The sequence below is a fragment of the Oncorhynchus nerka genome, linkage group LG20, assembly GCF_034236695.1.
Source record: "Oncorhynchus nerka isolate Pitt River linkage group LG20, Oner_Uvic_2.0, whole genome shotgun sequence".
NCBI lineage: Eukaryota > Metazoa > Chordata > Actinopteri > Salmoniformes > Salmonidae > Oncorhynchus > Oncorhynchus nerka.
Window position 1 is genome coordinate 25,417,756 of NC_088415.1, and position 16,490 is coordinate 25,434,245.

A 16,490-nucleotide genomic window follows, 5' to 3' on the forward strand; every position below is an offset into this window, starting at 1 on the left:
TACCAGCAACAGTGTGTGAAAACCTTGTGAAGACTTACAGAAAACGTTTGACCTCTGTCATTGCCTACAAAGGGTATATAACAAAGTATTGAGATAAACTTTTGTTATTGACCAAATGCTTATTTTCCACCATAATTTCAGCTCAGCATTCAACACCATAGTTCCCACAAAACTCATCACTAAGCTAAGGACCCTGGGACAAAACACCTCCCTCTGCAACTGGATCCTGGATTACCTGACGGGCCATCCCCAGGCAGTAAGGGTAACAACACGTTTGCCACGCTGATCCTCAACACTGGCCTCTCAGGGGTGCGTGCTTAGTCTCCTTCTGTACTCCCTGTTCACCCACGATTGCGTGGCCAAACATGATTGCAACTAGAGGTCGACCGATTATGATTTTTCAACGCCGATACTGATACCGATTATTGGAGGACCAAAAAAGCAGATGCCGATCAATCGGCCGATTTTTTTATATTTTTTATTTGTAATAATGACAATTACAACAATACTGAATTAACACTTATTTTAACTTAATATAAAACATCAATAAAATCAATTTAGCCTCAAATAAATAATGAAACATGTTCAATTTGGTTTAAATAATTGAAAACAAAGTGTTGGAGAAGAAAGTAATATGTGCCATGTAAAAATGTGTGCCATGTAAAATATGTGCCATGTAAAAAAGCTAACGTTTAAGTTCCTTGCTCAGAACATGAGAACATATGAAAGTTGGTGGTTCCTTTTAACATGAGACTTCAATATTCCAAGGTAAGAGGTTTTAGTTTGTAGTTAATATAGTATTTATAGGACTATTTCTCTCTATACCATTTGTATTTCATATACCTTTGACTATTGGATGTTCTTATAGGCACTATAGTATTGCCAGTGTAACAGTATAGCTTCCGTCCCCCTCCTTGCCTCTACCTGGGCTCGAACCAGGAATACATAGACAACAGCCACACTTGAAGCATCGTTACCCATCGCTCCACAAAAGCCGCGGCCCTTGCAGCGCAAGGGGAATAACTATTCCAAATCTGAAAGCGAGTGACGTTTGAAACAGTATTAGCGCACACCCAGCTAACTAGCTAGCCATTTCACATTAGTTACACCAGCCAGCGCTGTGCTTGTGAAGAGCTGCTGGCAAAACGCATGAAAGTGCTGTTTGAATGAATGATTACGGGCCTGCTGCTGCTCAGTCAGACTGCTCTATCAAATCAGACTTAATTATAACATAATAACACACAGACATACGAGCCTTTGGTCATTAATATGAACGAATCCGGAAAATATCATTTCGAAAACAAAACGTATTTCAGTGAAATACGGAACCGTTCTGTATTTTATCTAATGGGTGGCATCCCTAAGTCTAAATATTCTTGTTACATTGCACAACCTTCAATGTATGTCATAATTCCGTATTCTGGCAAATTAGTTCGCAATGAGCCAGGCAGCCCAAACTGTTGCATATACCCCGACTCTGCGTGCAATGAACGCAAGAGAAATGACACAATTTCACCTGGTTAATATTGCCTGCTAAACTGGATCAGTAGTTATAACTAGTGATTATGATTGATTGTTTTTTATGAGATAAGTTTAATGCTAGCTAGCAATTTACCTTGGCTTCTACTACATTTGCGTAACAGGCAGGCTACTCGTGGAGTGCAATGGTTAGAGCGTTGAACTAGTTAACTGTGCGGTTGCAAGATTAGAACCCCTGAGCTGACAAGGTGAAAATCTGTCGTTCTGCCCCTGAACAAGGCAGTTAACCCACAGTTCCTAGGCAGTCATTGAAAATAAGAATGTGTTCTTAACTGACTTGCCTAGTTAAATAAAAGGTAGGAAAAAAAAGTAATTTAAAAAATAAATAATAATAATCGGAAATCGGCGCCCAAAAATACCGATTTCCAGCTCTAATTAATCGGCCATTCCGATTAATCGGTCGACTTCTAATTCCAACACCATCATTAAGTTTGCTGACGACACAACAGTGGCTGGCCTGATTACCGACAACGACGAGACAGCCTGTAGGGAGGATGTCAGAGACTTGGCAGTGTGGTGCCAAGACAACAACCTCTCCCTCAATATGACCAAGACAAAGGAGCTGATCGTGGACTACAGGAAAAGGCGGGCTGAACAGGCCCCCATTAACATCGACGGGGCTGTAGTGGAGCGGTTAGAGAGTTTCAAGTTCCTTGGTGTCAACATCACCAACAAACTATCATGTTCAAAACACACCAAGACAGTCGTGAAGAGGGCACGACAACACCCTTTCCCCCGCAGGAGACTGAAAAGATTTGGCATGGGTCCCCAGATCCTCAAAAAGTTCTACAGCTGCACCATCAAGAGCACCGCCTGGTATGGCAACTGCTCGGCATCTGACTATAAGGTGCTACAGAGGGTAGTTCATACAGCCCAGTACATAACTAGGGCCAAGATTCCTGCCATCCAGGACTTATATACTAGGCGGTGTCAGAGGAAAGCGCCAAAAATGTTCAAAGACTCCAGTCACCCAAGTCATAGACTGTTCTCTCTGCTACCGCATGGCAAGCGGTACCGGAGTGCCATGTCTAGGACCAAAAGGCTCATTAATAGCTTCTACCCCCAAGGCATAATACTGCTGAACAATTAATCAAATGGCCACCTGGACTATTTACTTTGACATTTGTTTTTACACTGCTGCTACTCGCTGTTTGTTATCTATACATAGCCGGAGCGGCAGGTTACCTAGTGGTTAGCAGTGATTCTCAATCCAGGGCCTGGGGACCCAAAGGCGTGTACATTTTAGTTTTTTCCCTAGCACTACACACCTGATTCAAATCATCAAAGCCTTTTGATGAGTTGATCATTTGAGTCAGCTGTGTAGTGCTACTTCAAAAACAAAAATGTGCAGTGCTTTGGGTCCCCAGGACTAGGATTGAGAACCAGTAGATAAGAAGGTTTGGGCCAGTAACCGAAAGGATGGAATCCTGACAAGGTCAAAATCTGTCATTCTGCCCCTGAACAAATCTGTCGTTCTGCCCCACTGTTCCCGGTAGGGCATCATTGTAAGAATTTGTTCTTAACTGAAATTGTTCTTAACTGACTTTCCAAGTTAAATAAAAAAAAATGAAAAAAGTTACCCCTACCTACATGTACAAAGTACCTCGATTAACCTGTAACCCCACACATTGACTCGGTACCGGTACCCCCTGTATATAGCCTCGTTATTGTTATTTTATTGTATTACTTTTGAATATTTTCTTAATTCTTTCTTGAACTGCGTTGTTGGTTAAGGGCTTGAAAGTAAGTATTTCATGGTAAGGTCAACAGCTGTTGTATTCGGCGCATGTGACAAATAAAGTTTGATTTGATTTTAATAATTGCCATTGTGTAGAATAATACCCAAGCATACAAAGGAGGATATATAATTGTTCTACCTTTGTGTACCTAACCAGGATACATCGCAATGAAGAGAGCGACATTCATATTTATGCATTTCTGTATAGTACAGATCAGGGTCCCATGTTGTCATTCTGTTACCTGGTGTTAATCCACTTCACTTACTGTAGTTCAATAACCAAAATAGATAACCAATAACCAAAATGTTATATCATAGCTGACACCGCATTCATTCTGCAGACATATTTGAGCCTTAATTCGGAGTAGATATTTTCTCTCATAAAAAACTGAGTGAGATTATACCGTTACACGGAACCTAAACCTGGCTGCGCACGTGCGCCATCGTGCGCTATCGTGCATAAATGTATTTTGTCCCCCTACACCAAACTCTATCACAACACGCAGGTTAAAATATCAAAACAAAATCTGAACCAATGGCATTAATTTGGGGACAGGTCAAAAAGCATTAAACATGTATGGCAAATTAGCTCGTTAGCTTGCACTTGCCAGCTAATTTGTCCTATTTAGCTAGCTTGCTGTTGCTAGCTAATTTGTCCTGGGATATAAACATTGAGTTGTTATTTTACCTTAAATGCACAAGGTCCTCCGACAATTAATCCACACATAAATGGCCAACCCGAATAATTTCTAGTCATCTCTCCTCCTTCCAGGCTTTTTCATATTTGAACTTACATGGTTATTTGCATCTACACTTTCATAGTATTACCACGACAACCGGCAAAACATTTAGTCTTTCAATCACCCACGTGGGTATAACCAATGAGGAGATGGCACGTGGGTACGTGCTTCTATAAACCAATGAGGAGATGGGAGAGGCAAGACTTGCAGCGCGATCTGCGTCAGAAATAGAAAGGAGTTGTAATGGCATTCTTCCTCCTCTTCTGAGGAGGAGTAGCGAGAAGGATCGGAGGACCAATGCGCAGGGTGGTAAGTGTCCATAACGTTTATTTTAAGACATAAACTGAACACTATGAAATACAAAACAATAAACGTGAACATCAACGAAACCAAAACAGTACCGTGTGGCAACAAACACTCACACGGATACAAACACCCACAACTCAAAAGTGAAAACCCAGGCTACCTAAGTATGATTCTCAATCAGAGAAAACTAACGACACCTGCCTCTGATTGAGAACCATACTAGGCTGAACTCAAAACCCCAACATAGAAAAACACACATAGACTTAAAAGTGAAAAATCAGTCTCGGTGCCATTCTGTTACAGTGGAATTGCCCGTATCCAAGATAGGGGCAAGTCTTGGGAGTCTGTGTAACGGCTCTCATTGGTAGAAGGAGACCAAGGCACAGTGTGGTAGGCGTACATTGTCTTTTTATTGATGACACCAAAACAAAATAACAAAGACAAAAAATGAAAGCGCACAGTTCTGTAAGGCTAAGAAACTTAACAGAAAACAAGATCCCACAAAACCCAAAAGGAAAATGACAACTTAACTCTGATCCCCAATCAGAGACAATGATAGACAGCTGCCTCTGATTGGAAACCACACTCCGCCAAAAACAAAGAAATAGAAAACATAGACTTTCCCACCCGAGTCACACCCTGACCTAACCAAACATAGAGAATAATAAGGATCTCTAAGGTCAGGGCGTGACAGTCTGTGTGTCTCCATGTTGGTGAGTGTTCCTGTGTAGCCTACCTGACTGTGGACCTGATGTCCAGGAATTCATATCATCCTCAGTGCTCTCCTGCCTTATGCTAAGCAAGTAAACCAACCTGCCTATCAGACAGCTAACACTATGCTAACCAAGTAAACCACCCTGCCTCTCAACTGTCACAGCACTGGCTTGCGGGCTTGGTGAAGGCTGGGTGGCCCAGGTGAAATGGGCTGTGGAGAGTACTGATTTGCCTTCCACAAGACCATGCAGCTATGTGAGAGGGGGAAATGGACATAGGGAAGAACCACGTCACTTCTACTGCTACTACTGACACACACACTCACAATCACACATAAACACACACAATCACACATAAATACACACAATCACTCATAAATACACACAATAACACACACACTTATGTTAGCAGGAAAATAAATAATTTGTCACTCACACTTCTGTGACAGGTCTCCAGAAAGCCCTTATGGAGAGTATGTGCTAGCCCAGCACGATCTCACTCCCTCTTTCTCACACTGGGCTAAAAATAACTCCATCTCTTCACTGGTCTGAGAGAGAGCGAGAGAAAGGGGGAGTGAGACTGGGGATAAAGAGACAAGGATGGTGAAACAAAGGGAGAAGAGAAGTATGAAGAGGAGCGGGAGAGGATGGAGAGAGAGAGAGGGAGGACAGAGGAGCGAGAGAAGACAGAGAGAAAAGGAGTGAGCAGGGGGATCAAGAGCGAATGAGAGCTGAGGGCAGAGAGAGAGTAGAAGGCAAAAAAAGAGAGTGAGAGGAGAGATCAGAGAGGGAGAAGGAACAGAAAGAGTACAGAGGAGGGGGGGAAGGGGACCAGAGGTCCACAGAAAATAACAGAACTCATCTATAATTCACCTGACCTTTAGTTCTGGTCACTGGTGTTTAGCCTGAAACCTGGGCCTTCCAGCCAATGGATAGCTCTGCTTGGCCACAGAAATCTGCTGCTCAGTGTATTGTTCTCTTTGGACTGCTAATGCTTTGACTGTAGAAATAGGCTGCAAAAAACAATCATCAAGGGAGTCTGTGTGTTTCCGTGTTGGTGTGTGTTCCTGTGTAGCCTGCCTGACTGGACCTGATGTCCAGGAAGTAATATCATCCTCAGTGCTCTCCTGCCTTATGCTAAACAAGTAAACCAACCTGCCTGTGACAAAGATGAAAAGATCCGTTAGAAATTTAGAAAGAGGGAAGATCTAAATAAGCTACTACTAGCATGAGTTGCTAATATGACGAGGATAGTGCCTTTGGCTACTGGAAAATGAAAGAAAGTTGATTTAAAAATGAATAGAACATGAGAGATAAAGGTTTCAAATGGCATGTGGAAGTCTTTATAAAATAATTGCCTGCATGTTTGGTTGGATTTTGGCTAAGCTACTTTGAAGCAAGTTAAGGCATGCCTCATAATATGTAGTAAAACATTCAGGTTTCAAACAATGAAGTATTTGTTTTCAAAATGCATACTGCCTCCAGCTCATTGCAAAGTGTGTATGACGCACTGAAGCTTGCCTAGTTGCCTATGCACTTGAATAGCGAATGGGAAGCACTCTTCAATTACCAGTTGAGAAATAAAAATAGTAGCTCTTTTTAATCGTGGCCATTGTTTTTTACACGTGATTGCCTTAAGAATTGTGGCGCAATGATTGGGCAAATTAAAACACGCTTCACTCCAGCAGCAACAAACAGCTGTTTGAGCTGTATCAGCAGCTCTTACGCTTCATCAGCTGGTATTTCAATCAACGAATAGGCTAAAATTCATTATTTCGCAATGGGATTTTTAAAATTCTCCTGGACAATTGGCCAACGGCAATTTTATTTAGCAACTTTCATTTTTTTGGGAGGGGGGTGGGCAAAAGCCGCCTATTACCGGCTAAGGGAAACCCTGGCACAGAGGTTTATTGAATAGAAATGTGGGAAAGTCCATGGTATCAGAATGATGCTGAGACTTTAAAATGGATGTCAAACAAAACACAATAATTGCAAAGTTAAACATACCATACAACTCTATGCACAAGGACCACTATTAAAGGTTGACTTTGGGTAAAATGCAAAAATAACAGCTTTAAGCTGTATAACTGATCAATGCACCATCATACCAGGTCATTTCATGCTTAAAAACCCCCAAATGGACGAATAAGATATTTGGCTACAGATGTGCCATTTCTTACTAATCTCTTCTGCTTCCATCCTAAAGCAAATTCAGTGAAATGACATCAACACAAACTGGAAGAGTTACTGGCTAGCTTAGCTAACGAACTAGCTATGTCATGACCAGAATGACACATTGATGAACAACCAAAGGCACACCCCCTTTCTGTTAGAAAATTTAAAAAGAGGCGGAAGTGGACCATTTTTCGTGCCGAAGTCGACCTTTAATAATTTCCACAGAAACACGTTTGCTTGAAGAACAATGCAGAATGACTGTTTGTGCTGTTTGTGCTGTCATTCTGTTACCAAACTTTGCATCTGCACTGTTCTTGTCGTAAATGTGTTTTTGTTAAACTTTCAGTGGAAATTGTTAAAAGTCGTTCTTGTGCATAGAGTTGTATGGTTTGTTTAACTTTGCATTCATTGTTTTTTGTCTGGCAAACATTTTAAAGTCATACATCTGAGTCTCAGCATCATTCTGTTATTGAGGAATTGTCCATGTGTGTTTGGTACTTTATGTCCCCATACCTGTTGATACACTGGTCTGTATGTGTAGTCATTGACCCCTTCCATCTTTGTGAATGGATTTGACCCTAATTCATGGCTGGTCTGATTTTGTCCTTTGTCTTGTCAGGGTTACGCTGCACAGGGATATCACAGCACACAGCCCCTCAGTCCTCACATCAAACACTACTTGTTGGAGTAAAACTTTGTGTGTGTGTGTGTGTGTGCGTGCGTACGTACGTGCGTGCGTGCGTGTTCAGGGTTTCTTGTCACAGACAGAACAAAGCCAAGGCGCTGGCCACAGGGTGAGGGACACCATGGTGCTAATTTTCCACAGTTGACTCTCTGTGCTTTAATCTGCTTTGCTTGGAAGAGAGAGCGAGGAGGGAAGGGAATGGGAGGGAGTGAGGAGGGAAAGGAAAGAAAGCAAAGAATTCAGAGAAGGAGCCATTGGTTTTAGGGCTATATGAGTAGGGAAGGGGCTTGGAGTCTGAAGTTAGAAGGGACAGGAAGAATCGGTGATGCAGTTGACATTGTTAAAATTAAAGTGTTTTTCAAACAGGCCATTTAGCATGTAACCCTAACCGAGAGGTAATTCTAGCCCCTCTCTCTCTCTCCTTCAGGGTAGCAACGTGCCAAACACCCCTTTATTTTGGCAGCTAGAGTTGGGGCTGCTCAGGCATGTCTTTCAATGAAGCGTTCCGATTTTGAAGTGTTGTGTGTGTGCGAGCTCTTGAATGTTTGGCGATATTACGTGTTCATATTCAAGATCAAAAACCTGTTCAAAAGCATAACACAGTCAAGGGACTTTGGGTTAGTGTTGGTTTTTAGGCGAGTAGTGACAACACACACACCTCTACACACTTTAATTTGTATCTGCTAGGACTGAGACCACCTTCACCCTACCTCCCTCCTTCCTTCTCTCCTGAACTCAACACTGGTACACATCATGCACACACAGTAGAGCGAGAGCAATTACGTGGCACACTTATGAAATCAAATGTTATTCATAAACAACTGGTGTAGACTAAAGGCTTCCACATGCTTCAGTTCGGCTAGTGGCTAGCCGAACTTGGCTAGCCGAACCGAACGAGTGTGCACACTCCCTTAAAAGACATTCACTTGAAATAAGAGAAAAAAACGTCTTAAAAGACCTTCGCTTGAAATACGAGAAAAAAACGGCAATAGTACTGTTCATCCATTTTGAGATGCCAGTATACGATTCGTCAGAATTAATCTAACATAACTCAAGGAGATCTTAGCGGTGCAGTTTTACATCGGACTAAGATGTTGGTGCAGTATTTCTCAATGAAAAAATGTGCAGGAAAACAAGTTGTCTCTTGTTGAGTGACAACAACAACTATTGAAGAATCCCTACTGTTGACCAATCACTGATGAAGGGGCGTTAACTTCTGCTTGCCCCTAGAAATGTTTTTGTGTGCTCGAACAGCCCCCAAAAAACTCAGCGACGTCCAAAACAAACAAAAACCTCACAAAATACCCCATAATGACAAAGCGAAAACAGGTTTTTAGAAATTTTAGCAAATTTATTCAAAACAAAAAACAGAAATACCTTATTTACATAAGTATTCAGACCCTTTGCTATGAGACATGAAATTGAGCTCAGGTGCATCCTGTTTCCATTGATCATCCTTCAGATGTTTCTACGTCTTGATTTCAATTCAATTGATTGGAGATGATTTGGAAAGGCACACACCTGTCTATATAAGGTCTCACAGTTGACAGTGCATGTCAGAGCAAAAAAATCAAGCCATGAGGTCAAAGGAATTGTCTGAGACAGAATTGTGTCGAGGCACAGATCTGGGGAAGGGTACCAAAACAGTTCTGCAGCATTTTCTTTGCTTTGCCATTATGGGGTATTGTGGGATATTTTTTTGTATACATTTTAGAATAAAGCTGTAACGTAACAAAATTTTGAAAAAGTCAAGGGGTCTGATTACATTCCAAATGGACTGTATGTACATATACGTAGGGATAAAGTGACTAGGCAACAGGGTAGATAATAAACAGTAACAGCAGCATATGTGAGGAGTCAAAAGTGTTGAAAAAATGTCAATGCAAATAGTCCGGGTAGCTATTTAGCGTCTTATGGCTTGGGGGTAGAAGCTGTTCAGGGTCCTGTTTGTTCCAGACTTGGTGAAACCTTAACACTTAACACTTGCTGTGCGGTAGTAGCAAGAACAGTCTATGACTTCACTGGAGTCTTTGATTTTTAGGGGTCCTGGATGGCAGGGAGCTCGGCCCCTCTGTAGGTCCTTTTGGTCAGATGCCAAGCAGTTACCATACCAAGCAGTGATGCAGCCAGTCCACTACAGCCCTGTCGATATGGATGGGGGCGTGCTTGGCCCTCTGTTTCCTGTAGTCCATGATCAGCTCCTTTTTCTTGCTGATGTTGAGGGAGAGATTGTTGTCTTGGCACCACACTGCCAGGTCTTTGATCTCCTCCCTGTAGGCTGTCTCATCGTAGTTGGTGATCAGGCCTACCACTGTCACGTCGTCTCCCTACATAATTATGAGTGATGAGAGGGTGTTTCAGACATCATTTAGCACTATAGCTGTATTATAAATACATTTTTTTATGGAGTCATGTTTATCAGTTTCCTGTGTGTATCAAGAATGGTCCACCACCCAAAGAACATCTTTACACAACTGTGGGAAGCATTGGAGTCAACATGGGTCAGCATGCCCGTGGAACGCTTTCGACAGATTGTAGAGTCCACGAGGCAGTTTTGTTCAGTACAGTACAAATTGGTGATCGATTCGGATATAACGGGGCTTGCTAGTACCACTACAAACCAAGCTAGCCAAGTTTAGCTAGCTAGCTGTGTTTGCTATACCTAAATTGTAACATTATCTCTAGATAGATAACTAGCCTAGCTAGCCTCAGTGCCTCTCATTAGGAGAATAATACTTTTTTTGATGAGGGCGAAGAATAAAGGAATGACTTTGGCTTGATGACTTCAAATCAAATCAAATTGTATTTGTCACATGCGCCAAATACAACAGGTGTAGATAGAACTTACAGTGAAATGCTTACTTACAAGCCCTTAACCAACAATGCAGTTTATAAAAAAGAAGTGTTAACCTCTTCAACCTATGGGGGCGCTATGTCATTATTGGATAAAAAAACGTGCCCGTTTTAAGCGCAATATTTTGTCACGAAAAGATGCTCGACTATGCATATAATTGGCAGCTTTGGAAAGAAAACACTCTGACGTTTCCAGAACTGCAAAGATATTATCTGTGAGTGCCACAGAACTCATGCTACAGGCGAAACCAAGATGAAACCTCAAACAGGAAATGAGCAGAATTTTTGAGGCTCTGTTTTCCATCGTCTCCTTATATGGCTGTGAATGTGCCATGAACGAGCATAAGCTCTCTGCCGTTCGTCCAAGGTGTCTGCAGCATTGTGACGTATTTGTAGGCATATCATTGGAAGATTGGCCATAAGAGACTACATTTGCCTTTGTCTAAATTGGTGTGTAAACTTCAGCTGCAGGCATTTTGCCATGGGATTCAGAGGGGAAAGCACACTTCCACGAACGATATATCATCGAAGAGATATGTGAAAAACACGTTGAGGATTGATTCTAAACAACGTTTACCATGTTTCAGTCGATATTATGGAGTTAATTTGGAAAAAAGTTTGGCGTTTTGACGAATGAATTTTGTTTTTTTTTGGTAGCCAAACATGACGCAGAAAACGGACCGATTTCTCCTGCACAAATAATCTTTCAGGAAAAACTGAACATTTGCTATCTAACTGAGTCTCCTCATTGAAAACATCCGAAGTTCTTCAAAGGTAAATGATTTTATTTGAATGGTTTTCTGGTTTTTGTGAAAATGTTGTCTGCTGAATGCTAACGCTAAATGCTAATGCTAGCTATCAATACTCTTACACAAATGCTTGTTTAGCTATGGTTGAGAAGCATATTTTTGAAAATCTGAGATGACAGTGTTGTTAACAAAAGGCTAAGCTTGAGAGCTAGCATATTGATTTCATTTTACATTTAAGTCATTTAGCAGACGCTCTTATCCAGAGCGACTTACAAATTGGTGCGTTCACCTTAAGACATCCAGTGGAACAGCCACTTTACAATAGTGCATCTAAATCTTTTAAGGGGGGGGTGAGAAGGATTACTTTATCCTATCCTAGGTATTCCTGAAAGAGGTGGGGTTTCAGGTGTCTCCGGAAGGTGGTGATTGACTCCGCTGTCCTGGCGTCGTGAGGGAGTTTGTTCCACCATTGGGGGGCCAGAGCAGCGAACAGTTTTGACTGGGCTGCGCGGGAACTGTACTTCCTCAGTGGTAGGGAGGCGAGCAGGCCAGAGGTGGATGAACGCAGTGCCCTTGTTTGGGTGTAGGGCCTGATCAGAGCCTGGAGGTACTGAGGTGCCGTTCCCCTCACAGCTCCGTAGGCAAGCACCATGGTCTTGTAGCGGATGCGAGCTTCAACTGGAAGCCAGTGGAGAGAGCGGAGGAGCGGGGTGACGTGAGAGAACTTGGGAAGGTTGAACACCAGACGGGCAGCGGCGTTCTGGATGAGTTGTAGGGGTTTAATGGCACAGGCAGGGAGCCCAGCCAACAGCGAGTTGCAGTAATCCAGACGGGAGATGACAAGTGCCTGGATTAGGACCTGCGCTGCTTCCTGTGTGAGGCAGGGTCGTACTCTGCGGATGTTGTAGAGCATGAACCTACAAGAACGGGCCACCGCCTTGATGTTAGTTGAGAACGACAGGGTGTTGTCCAGGATCACGCCAAGGTTCTTAGCACTCTGGGAGGATTCATTTCATTTGCGATTTTCATGAATAGTTAACGTTGCGTTATGATAATGAGCTTGAGGCTGTATTCACGATCCCGGATCCGGGATGGCTCGCCGCAAGAAGTTAAGTAAAAAATAGAAAATAAAAGTAACAGATAATTAAACAGCAGCAGTAAAATAACAATAGCAAGGCTTTGTACAGGGGGTACCGGAACAGAGTCAATGTGCGGGGGCACTGGTTAGTCGAGGTAGTTGAGGTAATATGTACATGAAGGTAGAGTTATTAAAGTAACTATACATAAATAATGAACAGAGAGTAGCAGCAGCGTAAAACAGGGGTCTGGGTAGCCCTTTGATTAACTGTTCAGGAGTCTTATGGCTTGGGGGTAGAAGCTGATAAAAGAAGGCTTTTGGACCTAGACTTGACACTATGGTACTGCTTGCCGTGCTGTAGTAGAGAAAACATTCTATCACTAGGGTGGCTGGAGTCTTTGACAATTTTTAGGGCCATCCTCTGACACCGCCTGGTACAGAGGTCCTGGATGGCAGGAAGCTGGGCCCCAGTGATGTACTGGGCCGTGCGCACTACTCTCTGTAGTGCCTTGCGGTCGGAGGCCGAGCAGTTGCCTACCAGGCAGTGATTGCAACCTGTCAGGATGCTCTCTGTCCTTTTGAGGATCTGAGGACCCATGCCAATGTCTCCTGAGGGGGAATAGGCTTTGTCATGCCTTCTGCACGACTGGCTTAGTGTGTTTGGACCATGATAGTTTGTTGGTGATGTCGACACCAAGGAACTTGAAGCTATCAACCTGCTCCACTACAGCCCCGTCAATGAGAATGGGGGCGTGCCTGGTCCTCCTTTTCCTGTAGTCCACAATCATCCCCTTTGTCTTGATCACGTTGGGGGAGAGGTTGTTGTCCTGGCACCACACGGCTAGGTCTCTTTCCTCCTTCCTATAGGCTGTCTCATCGTTGTCAGTGATCAGATGATAGTGTTGGAGTCGTGCCTGGCCATGCAGGTGTGAGTGAACAGGGAGTACAGGAGGGGACTGAGCACGCACCCCTGAGGGGCCCCCGTGTTGAGGATCAGCGTGGCAGATGTGCCATGTCTGGAACTGCGAGGAGTAACAGCGTAACCTACGTTGCTAGCTACCATGATGGAGACCAAAGCCAGTGGGAGTCCCGTTGAGGACAGTGGTGTCTCTCTATCACAAGTGAAGGATCTATTAAACAAACAAAAAGAGACCCACAAGCAGACGTTACAACAACAAGAAAATAGCTTCAAGTGTTTTGTCCAAATACTTGTGGATTCTACTAATAAAAGAATGGACGACCTTACAAGAGATCTCTGAGAAATTGAAGATGGACCACAGGAAGGTTGAAGTGGAGGTTGTCCACAGGACTGGAAAACCCACCTCTGGACCAGGAGATAGGCCCAGGCCTATAGTGGTCAAGTTCCTGAGCTTCAAGGACAAGGTAGCGGTTCTGGAATGTGCCAAGAACTTGAGTTGAAGGTATATCTTCCTCAATGAGGACTATCTTGAAGCTGTGCGCCAGAAGAGGATTGAACTGGTCCCAGCCATGAAAGCTGCCAGAGCACGTGGGGACATTGCTTACATTCGCTATGATAGGCTCATTGTCCACACTAACTCCCAGAAGCCTGGAAGGGATCAGAGAGCCAAGCCTATGGGTTCGTAGCCTCAACCCCACAGCGCACACACACACCAATTGATTAACTTTTTATGGCTGCAGGGGCAGTATTGAGTAGCTTGGATGAAAAGATGCCCATTGTAAACGGCCAGCTCCTCAGTCTCAGTTGCTAATATATGCATATTATTATTAGTATTGGATAGAAAACACTCTGAAGTTTTTTAAACTGTTTGAATTATGTCTGTGAGTATAACAGAACTCATATAGCAGGCAAAAACCTGAGAAATTCCACTTCCTGTTTTTTTTCTGGGGGTGGCAGATCTTCAACCAAGCTCTCATTGAAATTACAGCGAGATATGGATGTGTCACTTCCTATGCCTTCCACTAGATGTGAACAGTCAATAGAACTTTGTCTGATGACTCTAATGTGAAAGGGGGTCGAATGACACAGGAAATAGTCACTACAGCCACCAGTTGACCATGCATTCACTATGCGCGTTCACAGGGGAAGCACCTGCGTTCCACCGCTCATTTGTCATTCTAATTCTCCGTTTGGAACGCTATTCAAGATATATGCAAACAACATTCTAAAGATTGATTCAGTACATCGTTTGACATGTTTCTACTGACTGTTACGGAACTTTTGGACATTTAGTCACATTATAGTGGATGCGCTTTGTGACTTTGGAATTGTTTACCAAACACGTTAACCAAAGTAGCTAATTGGACATAAATAACGGACATTTTCAAACAATTGAAGCATTTATTGTGGACCTGGGATTCCTAGGACTGCATTCTGATGAAGTTCATCAAAGGTAAGGAAACATTTATCATGTATTTTCTGGTTTCTGTTGACTACAACATGGCGGCTAATTTGGCTTCTGTTCTGAGCGCTGTCTCAGATTATTGCATGTGTTGCTTTTTCCGTAAACTTTAAAAAAAAATCTGACACAGCGGTTGCATTAAGGAGAGGTATATCTATAATTCCATGTGTACCACTTGTATTATCTACATTTATGATGAGTATTTCTGTTGAAACGATGTGGCTATGCAAAATCACTTGATGTTTTTGGAACTAGTGAATCTAAATAGCCAATGTAAACTCAGATTTTTTTATATAAATATGAACTTTATCAAACAAAACATGCATGTATTGTGTAACATGAAGTCCTATGAGTGTCATCTGATGAAGATAATTCAAGGTTAGTGATTAATTTTATTTTTATTTCTGCTTTTTGTGAATGCTATATTTCGCTGGAAAATGGCTGTGCTTATTGTGGTCTGGTGGAGACCTAACATAATCGTTTGTAGTGCATTTGCTGAAAAGCCCATTTGAAATCAGACACTTTGGTGGGATTAACAACAAGATTACCTTTAAAATGATTTAAACACATGTATGTTTTAGGAATTGTAATTATGAGATTTCTGTGGTTTTGAATTTGGCGCCCTCTATTTTCACTGGTAGTTGTCATATCGATCCCGGTATTATGATTGCAGCCATAACAAGTTAATTAATGTATATTTTTGTATATTTTTTCCTTTGCTTTGTCTGCTCTTTTCAGTATTATGTCTATCTCTGATAAGCTACCAAGGAAAGGGATGATAATAGCCCATACTAATATATGTAGCCTTAGAAATAAGGTTAATGAAATCAATAACTTGCTAAAATCAGATAACATTCATATATTAGCCATTTCTGAGACTCACTTAGATAATTCATTTGGTGATACATCAGTAGAAATACAAGGATATAACATCTATAGAAGAGACAGAAATGCTTATGGGGGAGGTGTTGCTCTATATATTCAAAGCCATATCCCTGTCATGCTTAGAGAAGCTCTTATGTCAAGTGTTATTGAAGTCTTGTGGTTGCAGGTTCACCTGGCACATCTAAAGTCTTTACTTTTGGGGTGTTGCTATAGGCCACCAAGTGCTAACAGTCAGTATCTAAATAATATGTGTGAAATGCTTGATAGTGTATGTGATGTAAACAGAGAGGTATACTTTCTTGGGGACCTGAATATTGACTGGTTTTCATCAAGCTGTCTGCTCAAGAGGAAGCTTCTTAGCACAGTTAAACTCACAACATAACCAGTGCCTGTAATCTGGTTCAGGTTATTAGTCAACCTACCAGGGTGTTTACAAACACTATATACACATTTTTACTAATGCTTTAGAACTTTGTTCTGAAGCTGTTTCCGTACCCAATGGATGCAGTGATCACAATATAGTGGCTATATCCAGGAAAGCCAAAGTTCCAACAGCTGGGCCTAAAATAGTGTATACACAAAATATTTTCCTGTGACTTTGCTGTGACTCTATGATGTTAAAAATATTTGTTGGTCTGATGTGATTAA

General features: G+C 42.2%; 1 protein-coding gene across 4 annotated transcripts in view; it reads left to right on the forward strand.

Moving 5' to 3' along the window:
- Positions 1 to 16,490, forward strand: part of LOC115102131 (nuclear receptor coactivator 3-like) — a 122,081-nt gene that overhangs the window by 25,498 nt on the left and 80,093 nt on the right. Inside the window, exon 2 of one of the 4 annotated variants that reach the window (XM_065005333.1) lies at positions 11,407 to 11,523. The exons of the other annotated variants lie outside the window; for them this stretch is intronic. The gene's annotated coding sequence lies outside the window, so the exon portion shown is untranslated. The remainder of the gene's footprint in view (positions 1 to 11,406; positions 11,524 to 16,490) is intronic. 4 annotated transcript variants of the gene reach the window in all.